At 47.4% G+C, this 16,821-nt stretch overlaps 1 long non-coding RNA gene across 1 annotated transcript in view; it reads left to right on the forward strand.

The window, feature by feature from the left end:
* Nucleotides 1-9,917, forward strand: part of LOC131896478 (uncharacterized) — a 29,206-nt gene extending 19,289 nt beyond the window's left edge. Inside the window, exons 3-4 of the long non-coding RNA XR_009375453.1 lie at nt 9,046-9,101; nt 9,786-9,917. This is a non-coding gene — a long non-coding RNA (uncharacterized LOC131896478). The remainder of the gene's footprint in view (nt 1-9,045; nt 9,102-9,785) is intronic.
* Nucleotides 9,918-16,821: the final 6,904 nt, after the last annotated feature.

Raw genomic sequence — 16,821 nt, forward strand, 5'->3', positions numbered from 1 at the left:
GACAGTCAGTGAGAATCAGTAAAGGGTGGGGCTTAAGGACCACAGTCCCTGGATCCCAAAGTTCCCATCATTCTCCTCGGAAGGGGCTTGCCAACAATGTGTAGAAGAAACCTTTTCTTTTCCGGAAATGAAATACTTAAAGCCAAACATGCAAACTGAGAAAAAGCTGAGGTGTTCTGGTTGTTGTGTGGGTGGGAGATGGTGTGCTTACGGACTAATCACCTCATTCTCCCACTCTTACTCTCTGTGGTAACCCCTAGGTATGTCTTTGTGGCTTCTCTGATTACAAGCCATTGCCTCTCTGCGTTTCCAACATATCTTCTCAGTGGGATTGCTCAGGTGGGGCTGGGGGTGGGGATGGTGCCCAAGTACAGTTCTCCGTTTCAGGAACAGCCACAGGAAGCTGCCAACTAGCAGCCCCTTGGAGAATCAGAGCTCTGCTGTGAATGCTCCTGGCCTCGGGCTACCCTAGTCTAGCATGCCAGGCTGTGGAGAAAAATGACCTTTGATGACGACACAATCCTCTAAAAGGTGCCACTCAGTCCAAGCTAATCTTGCCAAATACCAAGTGTGGAGGGTCGACTAGCCAAGGCAGGGTCTGCAACGAGGGCCTAGGCTAAGAAGCCTCCACCTTACGCTGGACAAGAACAGGCACACGCGATGCTGTGTGATTCAGATGGAGGGGAGCGAAGCTAGGAAGAACAAATGGTCCCATGCGCAATTCTTTCCTTTTATACAAGTGAAAGGTCTAATTTACGAATCCTGTAAACACTACCGACTGTGGAAAGATTTGGCCATATGGAAAGGTTTCCTACTGCTGTCTTGGCTGGGAGGAACGTTCAGAAGTTTGGAGTAATTGTCAGAAATTAGTCACAGCGGCATTGCAGGGGATGAAGTCAGCATTGCGGCCCTGTGTGTGGGGGTGGAGCTGCCTTCAATCACAAAATGTTTCTGTGAAGGTTTTTTTCCTCCCTCATCTCCCCTCCGAGGAGAAAAAATTCTGCACCTTTCTAGTAACCAAGGCTTTGTTCAGTCCCTAAGAAACACCCCTTTGCAGAAGCCTCTGATGATTGCAGCTCTCATTCTAGACAGGCTTTTATCTTTCTTGCCTTCAGTAAGCAGGGGCAACCCCTTTCATCTAGATGGTTTATCCATGTGCAGGCTCCAGAACTGGTTTGCTTATAGACTAAGACACTGAGGAGCGGTGTGCTGCTACTGCGTCCTTCTGGGTCCTTGCTTTGAAAACTGACGAAGGACTCAATTGCCTGATGAGGGAACTTGAGGAGCAGAATCTATAGGTTTTGCTGGAACAATAACCCCCAGAGGTAACGGGCCATGTTATTATTAACGTTTGTGTATCTCCCCCAAATTCAGTGGTTGAAATGAATTAGTCTACCATGGAGTCAGATTTAGAAACAGTCTGGCAGAACTCAATGTCTCCCAGGAGGCTGCAGTCAGATGGTGGCTCGATTGTTGGCACTGGATATCCAGGTTGGCTCACGGATATGGCTGGCAACTGGGACCGGCCGTTGACTGGAAACTCAGCTGAGCTGTTGGCCAGAAGCCCATGCACACGGCTTCAGAGGCACGGAAGTTCCAGGGTCACTAGAGTTCTTGCATGGGGTGTACGTAGGCTCCTCTAGAGTAAGTGACACAAGGGGCCTGGGCAGAAGCGGTGTGGTCTGTCAGTCCCAGATCTGTGTCTCACGGCTTCTGCTGCCTTATTTCGTTGTAGCTGAGTCACTCACAGAGGCCCAGATTCAAGGAAATGAGAGGTAGTTAACACGTCTTGGTGAGGAGACTGCCAAGGTGCTTGTGCATGCTAGCCATGTTCTCCTGAATGAGAGTCCACAGAGAGTTATCCCTTGTCACTTCCACTCATTTTGGGGGTAAGTGACGAATTTCCCCGTCTTTTCTGTTTTCTGTCCAGTACCAAGGGAAGAAACTTTATGTGGTATTCTCTCTTTTCCTTCAAATTCTTGAGAAAGAAACTCATCTTGGCTGTTTACATGTGGGTTGACAAATGTATCATGTGTGCAGTCCTGTGATGTGATGGGTTCCTGTTCTCAAGTACTCATGAGACAGCTCGGTGAGGAAGAAAGCCTGCTGTCTTAGTCCCTGTGTATAAAATGTGCAGCTAATGACCCAGCCAGTGGGAAAACAATGTTACTTGTAGAAGAGGAGACAGAAAGATCCTTAGAGCTGGAGGCTGGAGAAGAATGCTTTGAACTAATGCCTACTGGACATGACAAGAGCCATTGTACTCATGGACCCACAGCTGCTGGTGTTAGCACAAGACATGCAGATCAAGCCTGTCAACATGCCAGTAGGAAAAGGGAAGGGGCTCATTAGGTCCCACCCCTGGCTGAGGGGCTATTGGCAGTTGATGGCCACTAGAGGAGGAGCAGTCGGGTTTTCTTCAGCTGTTTGGACCCTCACGTACGGGTGTATGCAGATATGATCTAAATACATTGTATTCATGTAGAAAATTACCAAGCAAAAAATGAAAATTTAAGAAAAAGAACAATTTTATTGGGAATTGGGAATTTCTGAGACTTGAGGCAGGATCGTGGAGGAGGAAAGCTTAATAAACCCCATTGGGGCCGTCCATCAAGATGTTTCTCACACTCCCCTGGGTGAAGGAAGAACGACATAGAGACTGAGTCACAGTTTTTAACTTTCTGTATTTTATCCAGAACTCTACCTGGAAGGGACCAGATGTTGACAGACACTATTGGACAAGAAAAGCAAGAGTCAAAGTTTTTTTTTGTTTTTTTTTTGTTTGTTTGTTTGTTTTGTTTTGTTTTGTTTTGTTTTTTTTTTTGGTTTTTTGAGTCAGGGTTTCTCTGTGTAGCTTTGCGCCTTTCCTGGAACTCACTTTGGAGACCAGGCTGGCCTCGAACTCACAGAGATCCGCCTGCCTCTGCCTCCCAAGTGCTGGGATTAAAGGTGTGCGCCACCACCGCCCGGCAAGACTCAAAGTTTAATGAAGTTATAAACTACTTCAAACAGACAAGTTTCTGACCTCTGTGTCTCACATTCATGTACATTGTTAGTAAACTGCAAACAATTTAAGGAGACCAAAGAGGTGTTCACAGTCCAGGCTGACTGGGCAGGTAAGTACGTATGCCCATATTCATTTTTTCATCGCCACTGGAAGGAGTTATTGAGAGCCTTGCAAATCCCACCCCAAAAAAAGTAAAAAAATAAACAAACCCAACCCAACCCAAACCAACCAACCAAACAAAAGACAACACCGCTCCCCCAAACCCCCAAAACCAGTTGTGTCACACAGCATTACCCTTTGTCCAATCAGCTGTACCTGCAAATGTTCATTGCATTGAGTCATTGGTCGGGTTCAAGGACTCTGGTTTCTGGTGCATCACCATAACTGGATCCTCACCAAAACTTCTCTCGGACATCCTGCTGCCACCCAGAGTCATGGAGATCCTGTGGGTATCATTCCATAGGGCCAGTCCCTTCACATGCTCCAGCAGGTCAGAGATGGGGTGAATGCTAGGGTGGGCCAACCGAAGGCCTTGGATGTGGGCTTAGGTGATAGCTGAGCTGGTCAATCTAGGCTGCTGGCTCCACCCACCTCAGGTGAGGGGCAAAGCCATCTCTCTTATGCCATGCCATCAAGGCCAGTTCTTCCATGCCCATGGTGAGGGGTGGGACCATCTCTCCTGAGTTTGGGGGGCCGTGGGACATTGGGACCAGCTCTCCTGCGAGGGTTGGGGCTAGCTCTCCAGCCACAGTGTCTAGTGAGGGGCAGGGCCAGCCCTCCCAGGGCCAATGAAGAGTGGGGCTGGCTCAACATGGCCCTTGGATTTCATCACACGTGGTTCCCATGTTGTCACAGGGGCCACAAGCATCAACACAGACCCCAACTGCAGCAGGACCATGGACCCAGACATCACTATGGCCCCTGTGGCAGCTCAGATCACCCAGATCAGTATGGCCCCTGTGGCAGCATGGCTCTTGGACACCAACATAGTCTCAGGTGGCTAACCAGACCCTGGACATCCTCACAGCCATCAGTGATAACAGGAGCCATGGACATCAACTCTGACTCTGGCTGCTGTAGGGCCATGGACCCAGACATGGACTTCAGTAGCAGCTTGGGCCCAGACAACACCATGGCCCCGGGTGGCAGCACAGGCCACTCAGATCAGCATGGCTCCAGTGGTGGCATGGCTCTGGGACACTAACAAGGTCACAGGTTGTAGCCTAGACCCTGAGCTTTTGTGTGGCCTTTGGTGGCAACATGGGCCGTGGACGTTAACATGGACCCCAGCTGCAGTAGGACCACAAACCCAGACACGGCCTTTGGCAGCAGCTCAGGCCAGAGGGTCACCATGGCCCCAGGTGGCAGTGCAGGCCACCCAGATCAGTATGGCACAGCTGCAGCATGGCTCTTGACACCAACATGGCTTCAGTTGGCAGGCCAGACCCTGGGCATACCCACTGCCTTTGGTTGTAACAGGAGCCAAGGACATTAACTCAGACCCTGGCTACAGTCCATGGCCCTCAGCTGCAGCTCTGTCCCAGACGTCACCATGGCACCATGTAGCACAGGCCACTCAGATCGCTATGGCCCTTGCAGTGGCATGGCCCTTAGATACCTACATGGCCACAGGTGGCAGCCCAGACACTGGACATCCTTGTGGCCTTTGGTGACAACACAGACCCTGGCTGCAGTAGGACCATGGACCCAGACACGGCCTTTGGCAGCAGCCAGGCCTGGAAGTCACCATGGTCCCAGGTAGCAAGCAGGCCTCCCACATCAGCCTGTTCCTCGCTATCTTCAATTCTTTAGTTCCGCCTCTTTCTACAGCACATGAACCATTCTGCTTCTTTTTCTCTCCCATTTCTCCACCACACATTTGCTCACGATAATGGCACCCATCTGTGGGTGGCTAGCACCTGGCTGAACCGAATGGCATCCGGTGGGCCCGTGGTTGTCTATCCCACCAGCCCAAGCCTGTAGTGCTCACTCTTATGAAGATTTATAATGAAAAGGATCAAGCTGAGCAATTAAAAAATATAACATGTGCAGGTTGAGGAGAAAAGGGCACCAGGAAGTGGAATGGGGCTAAGCCCTGTGTTCAAGACGATAAACAGATTAAGAAATGGAATAAAGGGAAATGGAAAGAGGGAAAGAGACCTCACCCAGCTCAGCTTCCAACTTGTGAAAAGGCTTAGGTCCAGCCATGGTGGTACGTGCCTTTAATCCCAGCACTCTGGAGACAAAGGCAACTGAATCTCTAAGTTCTCGGCCAGCCTGGTTTACAGAGTGAGCTCCAGGACAGCCAGGCTTAGGCAGTGAAGGTAACCATCCAAAACAGAAAGCTGGTGAAGATGTAATTGAACGGGGAGGCCATCATTTTCTAGTCCCAGCAAACAGCAGAACTCGGCAGCTTTGGCCATGTGGTTCTGACTTCAGAGTCAAGGTCAGAAGAAAGGGGTTATGGAATCTCCCTCCATGACTAAGGAAAGCTACTGAGGCCATGTGTCAGAGGTGCCCCTGAATGCAGGCCCAGGGAGGCCATTGTGGGAAGCTGTGAAGGTGAAGCCTGGGTTGCCTTTGAGACCCTAAGATGTTGGAGATGTCAGAGCTGTGGGATACTTGCCAAGGAGAGCTGCTAACAGGGAGTGGAACCAGTCCAAGAGAGAAGTGTGCTGCAGTCAACAAAGCTGAATGGAGATGGAGATGTGGAGAGTGTTTTGACATCAGGCACGGAGATGCCGAGTTTGGAGTCTGCCCAGCTGGTTTTTGGTCTTGTTGGTCCAGTATTTCCTTGCTATGCTCCCTATGTTTTGGAATGGTAATATATATCCTGTGCCATTGTATGCTGGAAGTATGTGATCTGTCTTTTAATTTTAATTTCATAGGAGATTACAGGTAAGAGATTGCATGAGTCTCAGAAGCGACTTTGAACTTCTAAACATTGTTGAGACTGTGATAGATTATGGGGACTTTTGAAGTTAGACTTAAAGCATTTTGCATTATGTTATGGCTACAAGCCTATAGGCGCCAGGGAGTGGAATATGATTTGAATAGATATGGCCTCCATAGACTTATGTGCTTGAATGCTTGGCCCATAGCGGGTGGTACTTTTAGGAGGTGTGGCCTTGTTGGAGGAAGTGTGTCACTGTGGGGGTAGGCTTTGAGGTCTCATATATGCTCAAGCAATACCCAGTACACAGTCTCCTTCTGCTGCCTGCAGATCAAGATATAGAACTCGCAGCTCCTTCTCCAGCACCATGTCTGCCTGCACACTGCCATGCTTCCTGCCGTGATGATAATGGACTAAACTTCTGAAGCTCTAAGCCAGCTCCAATTAAATGTTTTCCTTTATAGGATTTGCAGTGGTTATGGTGTCTCTTCACAGCAATAGAAACCCAAAGACGGAAGTTGTTTCTCAGAACTTCTGCATCTGTGATGTTTTGGTCCAGCTGCTGTCTGTTGAATCTAAGGACCTTGATCACAGTGCCCACTGAGGCTAAGGGTGACAAATGACAGTGGCGAGGTGAGCTTGTACTGTTCTGTCTCACAGGCCTTGACAGGCAGTCTAAGTGGCAAGTAGGGAGACTATAGGAAGAAAATGGAGTTTTGACAATATAAACTCTTTCTGCTTGGAACCTTTAATCTATGTCAATTCAAAGGTCATAATTTGTAAGTGTTCAAGCTTAGAAAGTCAGTTCTATAAAACAAAAAACAAACAAACAAAAATATCCCAACCTTTAAATACAGGGAAAAGAGAAATATAGTGTGAGTGAGACAAGTTACTCTGGGATGAGGGAAAATCTGACACCTCCCACCCCTTCGACCCCTCCACCTCCTCCACCACAATCCCCTGTCACCCTTCGGTATTGGGCATCTGCTTCTCTGGGTCAAAGACCCCAGGGGTCATGCCGTGTTAAAGCAGCTTTCTACTTTTTGTTTTGGAAACCATTGTTTAAGCAGTTGTTATTTGCATCCTTAGTCTTCCAGGGGACTGAGAAAGAAGGACAGCTGTGGGCATTGGGAGAGACTCTGGTGGGAGTCAGTATCACAGGGCTGGTGAGGAGATGTTCACCGGGAAGGCCCTGCGGGTAAATTACTGTTTGTTTGTTTGATAAAAATTGGAAGGTTGTCTTCCAGAAATTATGATCCAGACTGCAGCCAGGGATTATTGGTCTTTAGAGTCACTGAATGCTGTTTGCTGAGATAAACAATATGTGGCCTGATGAGGCTTTTGAGAGGGCTACTTCTAGGGAGAACTGTGCCAGCTTTTCCTTTCAAAGAATCCATTTGAACAAGGACAGGGAGGAACCCATGGTTGTTTTTCTCCCTTCAGAGGAGGAAGCAGCTTGTATTTTCACTTGAGCTGAGCAACGAATAATCTGGCCAGAACTCTAATCCTGAGACCAAGCTCTATCTGTTGGTTAAACGGTGCTGCTCGTGGCTGGCCGCCACCTGCGGCGGCCATGCCGGTGGAGGAGAGTGCTGATCAAAAGAATCACAAGCCATGGTTACCTTTTTAGAGCTTTATTGGGAGAGGGGAGAGAGAGAGAGAGAGAGAGAGAGAGAGAGGACAGACGGAAGGAGAGAGCAGAAAGAGAAGAGGAACTCACAGAGAGCCCACCCGCTTTTTAGGCTGGGATGCCATCGCAGGCTGGTGACGTAATTAAGGACAGAATTCTTACACTATCTAGTGAAAGACTGGAGGCAGCATGGCTAAATTAGATCTTCCAGGGTTGATTTGTTACCAGGAGAATAAAAGCTATGTCTCCTAGCACCATAGTCCTGGTTTCTAGCCTACTTAATGTAAGTGAAAATAGCATTAAAAATGCAAAGGTGGGGATACTACAAAACAAGGAAGATGAGCTGGAGCCACAGACATCGTTGGCTGCGTCTTACCAACAATTAGGCCAGACACAAAAGAGAATACACATCCTGCATATGGTTCCCTTAAAGCTCAGAATGAAAAATGCACCAGCAGGGGGCTGGAGAGATGGCTCAGAGGTTAAGAGCGCTGGATGCTCTTCTGAAGATCCTGCTTTCAATTCCCAGCCACCACGTGGTGGCTCACAACCATCCATAATGAGATCTGGCACCCTCTTTAGGTGCGCAGGCATAAGTGCAAGCAGAACACTATGCATAAAAAGGAAGGAAGGGAGGGAGGGAGGGAAGAAGGAAGGAAGGAAGGAAGGAAGGAAGGAAGGAAGGAAGGAAGGAAGGAAGGAAGGAAAGAAAATGTACCAGCAAAGGGTTTATTTGCACTCATGGTTTGAAGTGCACAGTTCATCATGACCTGGAAGACAGGGCAATGGGAGAATGTCAAATCCTAGCCACTAGACCAACAGGAAGCATAGAAAACATTTTTATTGTATTGTTTTATTATTATTATTATTATTATTATTATTATTATTATTATTATTATTGTGGGTCTGTATTGTGTGAGTGCACAAATTTCATGTGTGTGGTGGTTAGCAAAATCATTTACGGGGAATCAGTTCTCTCATTAACAATAGGGAGTAGGAAGAAAGAACTCGGGTTTTCACGCTGGGAGGAAAGTGCCTTTACCCACTGAACCATCTCAACAACCCATAGCAAAACAGTAGCATTGGTATTCCTCTCACTTTGTTTTTTTTTTTTTTAAATTGAGCTCATGATCCTAACCCATGGACTAGTGCCACCCATATTTAGGACCTTGCCACTTCAGTTAAAGCCCTTTGGAAACAACCTAACAGACATAGAGACATAGAGATTTGTTTCCTAGGGGAGTCTAAGTCTGGCCACCTTGACAATGAAAATTAGCCCTCACAGTATTCCGTTCTAGTCCATCAGTCCACATATGCACATCTCCATTTTTAGTCAACACCAAGTCGTTTTGTTACTGTGGCTCTATGGTATAATTTGGGGTTGGGTTTTGTGATACTTCAAACATTGCCACCCCTACCCCCCCCACACACACACACACTGCATGGGATTGTTTGAGCTATTTAAGATCTTTTGTACTTTTATATGGATGTTCAGATTGTTTCTTCTGTTTCTAGGAAGAAAGTCATTGGTATTTTGATGGTGATTGCATGGACTCTGTAAAACGCTGGAGGTGAGAATGTAATGTGGTCTTTACAATAGTAAATCTGTCATTCTGGGAACACAAGAAGTCTTTCCATCTTCTGGTTTCTTTTTCAGTTTCTTTCTTCAGTGTTTTGTGGTGGTCATTGTGGAGGTCTTTCACTGCTTTGGTTAGAGTCATTCCTAGGTATTTTATTCTTTTTGAGGATGTCATTAATTTGATTATTTTCACTTTGGATGGTTGTTACTGGTATAGAAGAGAGCTCCTGAAGTCTGTATGTTGGTTTTTGTCTCCTGCTCTACTTTGCTGAATTTGCCTGTCAGCTGCAAAAGTCTTCTAGTGGGGTTTGTTCTGATGCTGGAGATGGAAGCCAGGACCTCATGAATGTAGGCAAGCACTGTACCACACAGCCATGCCCCCAGACCTGTGGTATCTTTAGGGTCTTCTAAGTACAAAATCATATCATTCGCAATAGGGATGACTTTTTCCTCCCCTGTTGATATCCTCTTTATTTTATTTGCCTTATTATCATGGCTGAAACTTTAAGTACTATAGTGAATGATATTGCTGATCATGGACATTCTCTTTCATTCCAGAATTTAGAAGAAATATATTCATTTCCCCCCTATTCAGTATAGTATTAGCTGCAGGCTTTTCATATATAGCCTTTATTATGTCGAGGTATGAACATGTGATGCCTGTTTTCCTCTACAGATGTTGCTTCCTTCTAAGTCTTGAAGAAGGCTCAGAATGCTGCTTGCCTGCCGCCACTGCCTGGGCTCTGCTCCCATTCTGACCCATGGTCCTTCTGTTTGTGGCTGAGGTCTGTGCATGTCATAAATAGTCATGACTATGTAGTTTTGTGTATGTATTGGTTCATTGTAGTTCAATAAAAAAAATTACTAAGAAAATATAAAACTCACCCTTTGAGAATATCTACTAAAATTCCCATGTTTAAGAAAGACATCAGGGGGCTGGAGAGACGGCTCAATGGTTAAGAAAGCTCGCTGCTCTTGAAGATGACTGCTGTTTGGTTCCCAGCACACTATCTGGCAGCTCACAACCTGCAACTCTGTCTCCTGGGGATCTGACACCTCCCTGACAGCGGAAGAAACATGGTGTGGATGTCACGTGGATCGTCCAGAGCCCACACTGGGATAACAATGGTGCCACTTTTGGCTCTGCTGCCGGTTTCTATAGCTTTTGATTCTCAGCAGAGAGATACAGACAAGGAGAACACTGAACCCTTCCCAAGGGTGTTCCTTGATTACCGAAGGCTGCAGGAAGCCGGCCTGCTTCTTTCTGCGGCCCATTGTTGCAGAGAAAGAAGGCTAACCTGCCTAGGGCTTTTGGAATCTTGCCCTCAGTGTTCCTGTGCCCACACAAAGTTCTCTCATTTGGAAACCGGGCTTTTTGCAGAATGTTTCAAATGGAACAAATGCACACCAATCAGCAGGGAGCTGCAATCAACAATCAGCTCCTCATTCATGCAAGCAGGTGACCCAGAGGCTCCAGGCATGTCCCCCACCTCCCCCCCCCCCCACTTCTCCCCTCCCCCAAGAGTGCAGCAAGTTGACAGGGACACCACTCAGTTACATGGAGGCCTGGGCCGCACCATTGTCTGCTTTCAGCAGCCTTTCAGAGTTCTTTCTTCGGAGGGTGCAGGTTTGCTAGAGACTGACTGCTGGCATGTTTCTTATTCTTTCCGAGGTAAAGGAGATTGGCAAAATTAAGGCCATAAAACACCTTAGTCTTAGCAGGTTGAGGTTCTTCCAGAAGCCAGGGTTTACAAGGACCTTCAGGACAGCCTCTGAGATGTAAATATCCCATCCCTGGAGTTACAGTGCATCCCCTTCTTTGTACACCTTCAAGACAGATCTGCTTCCTCCTGTTTCCCTCCAAAGGCAATAGAACTATTGCGGGTTGATTGCGCCCCCTGCAGGCCAGGGCTGGGGAACTGCGTGATGCAACTTCCCATCTATAACTGACTCCCTGTTTTCCTCCATTTTCTTGGGACTATAGCTCAGATCGGATTTCTTGACTATACTTTTTATTTCCCAGTCTCCTTCTCTCTCCCTTCCCCTTCTCTCTCCTCCATATGAGCACACACATGGCTAGTAAAGCCCTCAAAAGCACGTACGCACGCTTTTCTTTTTTAAGCTCCCACATCATCTGAGTTCTGGCTCAGTTATGGTGGGGGTAATTCCACTTCTCTCTTCTTCCGTTTGTGTTGTACGCATTTTTCTCTAATCACCGTAGAAAAACTCATGAGTGTCAAAGAATAACTCTACCAAGGGAAGGAATCGTCACTGGCTTTGAAGAAGAATTGAGTGCAATCAACAGAAGGAAGCCAGGCTCCTGGAAGAGGGGGCTCCATTTCCAGTTTGCATGGGATTGGAGGCATTCTTGACTCTTAAAGTACTAAAACGGGGACACTCCCATTAAAACCTCTACGGTGATGTCACCGTACTCCCACAGCTTAGTGGGGGACTCAAGTCTTGAGCTCTCCTTTGAGTTTTCTCTATTCAATTACAAGAAATGGAAGAATTCTGACCGAGGAGGGGGAGAGAGTCACTGGCTCTTACAAGTTAGGGGCCTTTGGAAGAGACCCACACTCACACATCTGGGGAGGTATAAACAGCAACTGTTTTAGGTTTAATACCCAACTAGTATTGACTCTGTTTTCGAATTATTCATATTAAGAACTTCCCGCCGGGCGGTGGTGGCGCACGCCTTTAATCCCAGCACTCGGGAGGCAGAGCCAGGCGGATCTCTGTGAGTTCGAGGCCAGCCTGGGCTACCAAGTGAGTTCCAGGAAAGGCGCAAAGCTACACAGAGAAACCCTGTCTCGAAAAACCAAAAAAAAAAAAAAAAAAAAAGAACTTCCATTAAGTAACATAAGAAGCAACCCAGACAGAGCCCTCGTCAAATAAATATCAATAATTTTCATTTGTTTGCTCTTTTATAATTTCTTATTTCTCTAAACAGCATACACATCTCATAAAAACTAAAAGATAGTAGTTTTTTAAATTGAGTACTTTCACATACTCTTCATAACACTGTACTTAAGGTTTATTTGATAAATAAAGAAGCTGAGCCTCTGAGAGGCAGATAAGCTGCCCAAAGCAAAGGCAGAGAAAGTTGTACACCCTGGTCTCTGACCACAAAGCCTGTGTTCTAGTCCACCCATATCTGGTTTATTTTGTATGTGGCTTCTTGGGCACAGCAACACATTGCTTAAAATTCTATAATCATCTCTTCATTCTCATTTCAACAATCTTTCTAGTCTGTGTTCAGCCCTCTTTACGGTTTAGATTTTTGTTCCCTTTGCCAGTGTCACCTGCATATTTTCCATCTGGCCGGTGGAGCTTGGAATTCAACTGTTGTTAACCTCATCAGGGCGCTTTTGTGGGAAACCATTAGAGAGAGAGAGAGGCCACCATCCCTAGCAGTGAGAGCTAGGAAACAGGAACCCAGAGCCTTCTGGGGCAAAGCTAGCTACTGCAGGGAACCCAGGAGCTTTGGGGGGTGGGGGTAATGCTAGCTACTGCAGGGAACCAGTGCCTTCTGGGGGTGGGGGCAGTGCTAGCTACTGCAGGAACCAGGGCCTTCTGGGGCAATGCCAGCTACTGCAGGGAACCAGGGCCTTCTGGGGCAATGCTAACTACTGCAGGGAACCAGGGCCTTCAGGGGCAATGCTAACTACTGCAGGAACCAGGGCCTTCTGGGGGCAATGCCAGCTACTGCAGGGAACCAGGGCCTTCTGGGGCAATGCCAGCTACTGCAGAAACCAGGACCTTCAGGGGTAATGCCAGCTACTGCAGGAACCCGGGCCTTCAGGGGCAATGCTAACTACTGCAGGAACCAGGGCCTTCTGGGGCAATGCTAACTACTGCAGGAACCAGGGCCTTCTGGGGCAATGCCAGCTACTGCATGGAACCAGGGCCTTCTGGGGCAATGCCAGCTACTGCAGAAACCAGGACCTTCAGGGGCAATGCCAGCTACTGCAGAAACCAGGACCTTCAGGGGTAATGCCAGCTACTGCAGGAACCAGGGCCTTCAGGGGCAATGCTAACTACTGCAGGAACCAGGGCCTTCTGGGGCAATGCCAGCTACTGCAGAAAACCAGGGCCTTCTGGGGCAATGCCAGCTACTGCAGGAACCAGGGCCTTCTGGGGCAATGCCAGCTACTGCAGGGAACCAGGGCCTTCTGGGGCAATGCTAACTACTGCAGGGAACCAGGGCCTTCAGGGGCAATGCTAACTACTGCAGGAACCAGGGCCTTCTGGGGGCAATGCCAGCTACTGCAGGGAACCAGGGCCTTCTGGGGCAATGCCAGCTACTGCAGAAACCAGGACCTTCAGGGGTAATGCCAGCTACTGCAGGAACCAGGGCCTTCAGGGGCAATGCTAACTACTGCAGGAACCAGGGCCTTCTGGGGCAATGCTAACTACTGCAGGAACCAGGGCCTTCTGGGGCAATGCCAGCTACTGCATGGAACCAGGGCCTTCTGGGGCAATGCCAGCTACTGCAGAAACCAGGACCTTCAGGGGCAATGCCAGCTACTGCAGAAACCAGGACCTTCAGGGGTAATGCCAGCTACTGCAGGAACCAGGGCCTTCAGGGGCAATGCTAACTACTGCAGGAACCAGGGCCTTCTGGGGGCAATGCCAGCTACTGCAGGGAACCAGGGCCTTCTGGGGCAATGCCAGCTACTGCAGGAACCAGGGCCTTCAGGGGCAATGCTAACTACTGCAGGAACCAGGGCCTTCTGGGGCAATGCCAGCTACTGCAGGGAACCAGGGCCTTCTGGGGCAATGCCAGCTACTGCAGGGAACCAGGGCCTTCTACTGCTAACTACTGCACTTGGAGAAAACACAGATTTTTATCTGTTCTGGGTTTGCTTTTTATTGCTCTCTGTTTGTTATTTCCTAGTCTTGGAAACGAATTCAACAAAGCGTGGTAGAACGAAGCTAAAAGTGAAAGCTGACTTTCTTCACACTTCAAGTTCTGTGGAACTCGGCTATGACCTTTCTATTCATAAGAAGCACTTCTATGAACATTGAAAAAGTTAACTTTCACCTACATTGCCTGGGATGACACTAAGCTGTCATTGTAGATTAAGGCAAAGATGTCAGATTTCTTTTTTAAATTTGGATTGTAAGTATAAAGGAGTCAATACTAACAGCCATTCACATTTTATTTTCATTAGTTTTTAGCAGTTAGGTTAGCAAATTTCCTTGGATCTAAATAGGGATTAAAATGTGCCTGCATTTTTCTATTGAGGACTCACTCATCTTTCAGGTAGGCACTGTTTACTGACCCCTACAAGTAACCCATTGATGTTCTAAAGACAAAAAGGGAAAACAGGGGCAATCAAATTCATGACTAAAATCTGTAAGAGGTGACGATCCCTAAACCCAGAACCATTTGGTCCAGGTGATGTGGACTGACATGTCCCTGAAGTTTCCTTTTCCTGTTTGTCCCCCAAGTGGAAACCTGTAAATAAATGAGGTCCTTTGACTTGATGGCTTTCTCTCTGCACCATACTCTCAAACTTTAGCATGGCTTCCATGACGTATCCTCAAGACCAAGGGCATCCCCTGTGTGGCTTCATTCTCCAGCAAGGCAAAAAAGAAAGTTATAAACATTCAGTGATTGGTGTGTAGCCCAGCATCCCCTCTGAACACACCAGTAACTACAGAATATCATTGAGTGCATGTTAATTTTTGAAGATCTTTTTTCTAAACTTTAATCTATTATATCCTGCTGGTTTTGTTTCTTCTCAATAGACTGACTGCTTTGGTAAACAGTCGTGACTGTGAACTACGGGGCTGACAGCATGTGCTTTTGCTTTTGTTTGTTGCTTGGCCTAGTCAAATGTTCTTTTGTGGCAGCTCACATTTTGAATGAGTTAATTATAAATTGGCATCCAGATTTCTTAAGACAACTCTTGCTTTGTGACCTAAAACTTTATCATTTGATAATTTTGATTTTTTTTTTCAGACTTGTGGTTTTCTACCCATTTACCATAAGAACCAATGACATAGGGAATGTCAGTCTCAATTCAGGGCCCACTACATGGACCAGAGAATTTCAGATTCTTCAATTCAACAATAAAGACCCGGGATTGACGAGAGGGATGACAATGAAAAATTTGTTATAGTATAATTTTCTGTGAAGACAGATCTGTCAGAGGACTGGAGCAAACAGTGTCTTCTGAGCACGAAAGGACGGCTGCTCAGATGAACTCACAGACTTGTACAAGATCAAGCCAGTCAACATTTCAGCATTGTGTGGGAAGGCGTTCACAAGTCCCTACATCGAGGAACTATGGCAGCTGGGACCGATGGCTAAACACTGCAGACCAGCTGTGTGCTGAGGATATTGCGGTATAGGCTGGCTGATAAGTGGGACACGACAGCTGTAGCCATTTATCAGAAAGAATGTCCAGAGAGACACCAAGGCAGGGACCAGAGGGAGATGTGACCTACCCAGTTGCAGTGGTCAAATGAAGAATAAAGCCATTCCTGGTCTGACTCCAGGATCCCTTCTCCTTACCATAACAAGCTTCAAGCCAGAACTCCAGGCTGCTTTGGACAGAAGCTATCTCAGAGCAGGGCCAGGAAAGGTGTTTGGCAGAGCCCTGGTGGTGTGGGGAGCCCTGGATACCAGGTCCTAGATAAGGCTAGTGAAGGCTTTTTGAGATCTTTTCTTCCATCTTTTTTAAATTGAACCCAGCTCCCAGCCGCTCCCCCCCCTAAAGCAGTAATGAAACTTTGTCTGTGGCTGATCTTCTCGGGGTTTCATATATTGCCTTCTTGGTCTGAATTTTCCCCACTTCCTATGGAGGTGGGCACATTGCATGGTGGTTGTGGTGTAGAAATGGTGATGGAAGTAGTGGTATGGTGGTGATGGTGGTGGTGAAGATGGTGATGGGGGTGGTATGGTTGCCAGTGGTGGTTAGGATGATGGTGGTAGTGATAATGCTATAGTGATGGTGGACATGGTAGTAGTGGTGGTAATGGTGATGGAGGCGGTTGTCACGGTAGAGGTGATGGTAGGGGTGCAGGTGATAGTGATGGGGTTGGTATGGTAGTGTTGACAGTGGTATGATGGTGGTAGTTGTGGTGATAGTTGTGATACAGGGTGGTATGGAGGTGGTAGTTGTGATGATTGTGGTTTTGGCGATTGGGAGCTGTCAAAGGAATCCCCTACCTCCATCCACACTTCTATTCATCTTGGGTCTCACTGACATTTCCCTGGAGCCCTTTTGTGTCTTCCATTCTGGAGTACTGCACCAGGGAGTGTGCACCATGGTGTATTTGGTGCTGGTGAAGTCGAAGAGGGCACTGGATTACCTGTAGCTGGAGTTATGGGTGGTTGTGAGCCACCACGTGTGTGCTGGGAATCAAACCTGGGTCCTTTTTAAGAGCAACACATATTCTTAAGGGCTGAGCAACCTCTCCAGCCTGCTTTCTGCTTTCCACAGTGCTGAGAAAATGGGAGCAGGAAGGCAGATCCTGCCTCCACCACACTTACTATAGGAATCTTATCCCAAGTGGGCAATGTGTTTATGAACTGAAGAGATGCTCACTGGCATCTTTCATACCACATAGAAATTCTCAAGTAGAGATGGAACCCATGTCAACAAAGGAGGCATCAGGCAGTGCTAAAGACTCCTGTGGGTATCAATCACTCTGAAATCAGCTTCATTCACTACTGTTTACTCCGGTTATGGTGCAAGTTA

This window comes from Peromyscus eremicus, chromosome 1, assembly GCF_949786415.1.
Source record: "Peromyscus eremicus chromosome 1, PerEre_H2_v1, whole genome shotgun sequence".
Taxonomy (NCBI): Eukaryota; Metazoa; Chordata; class Mammalia; order Rodentia; family Cricetidae; genus Peromyscus; species Peromyscus eremicus.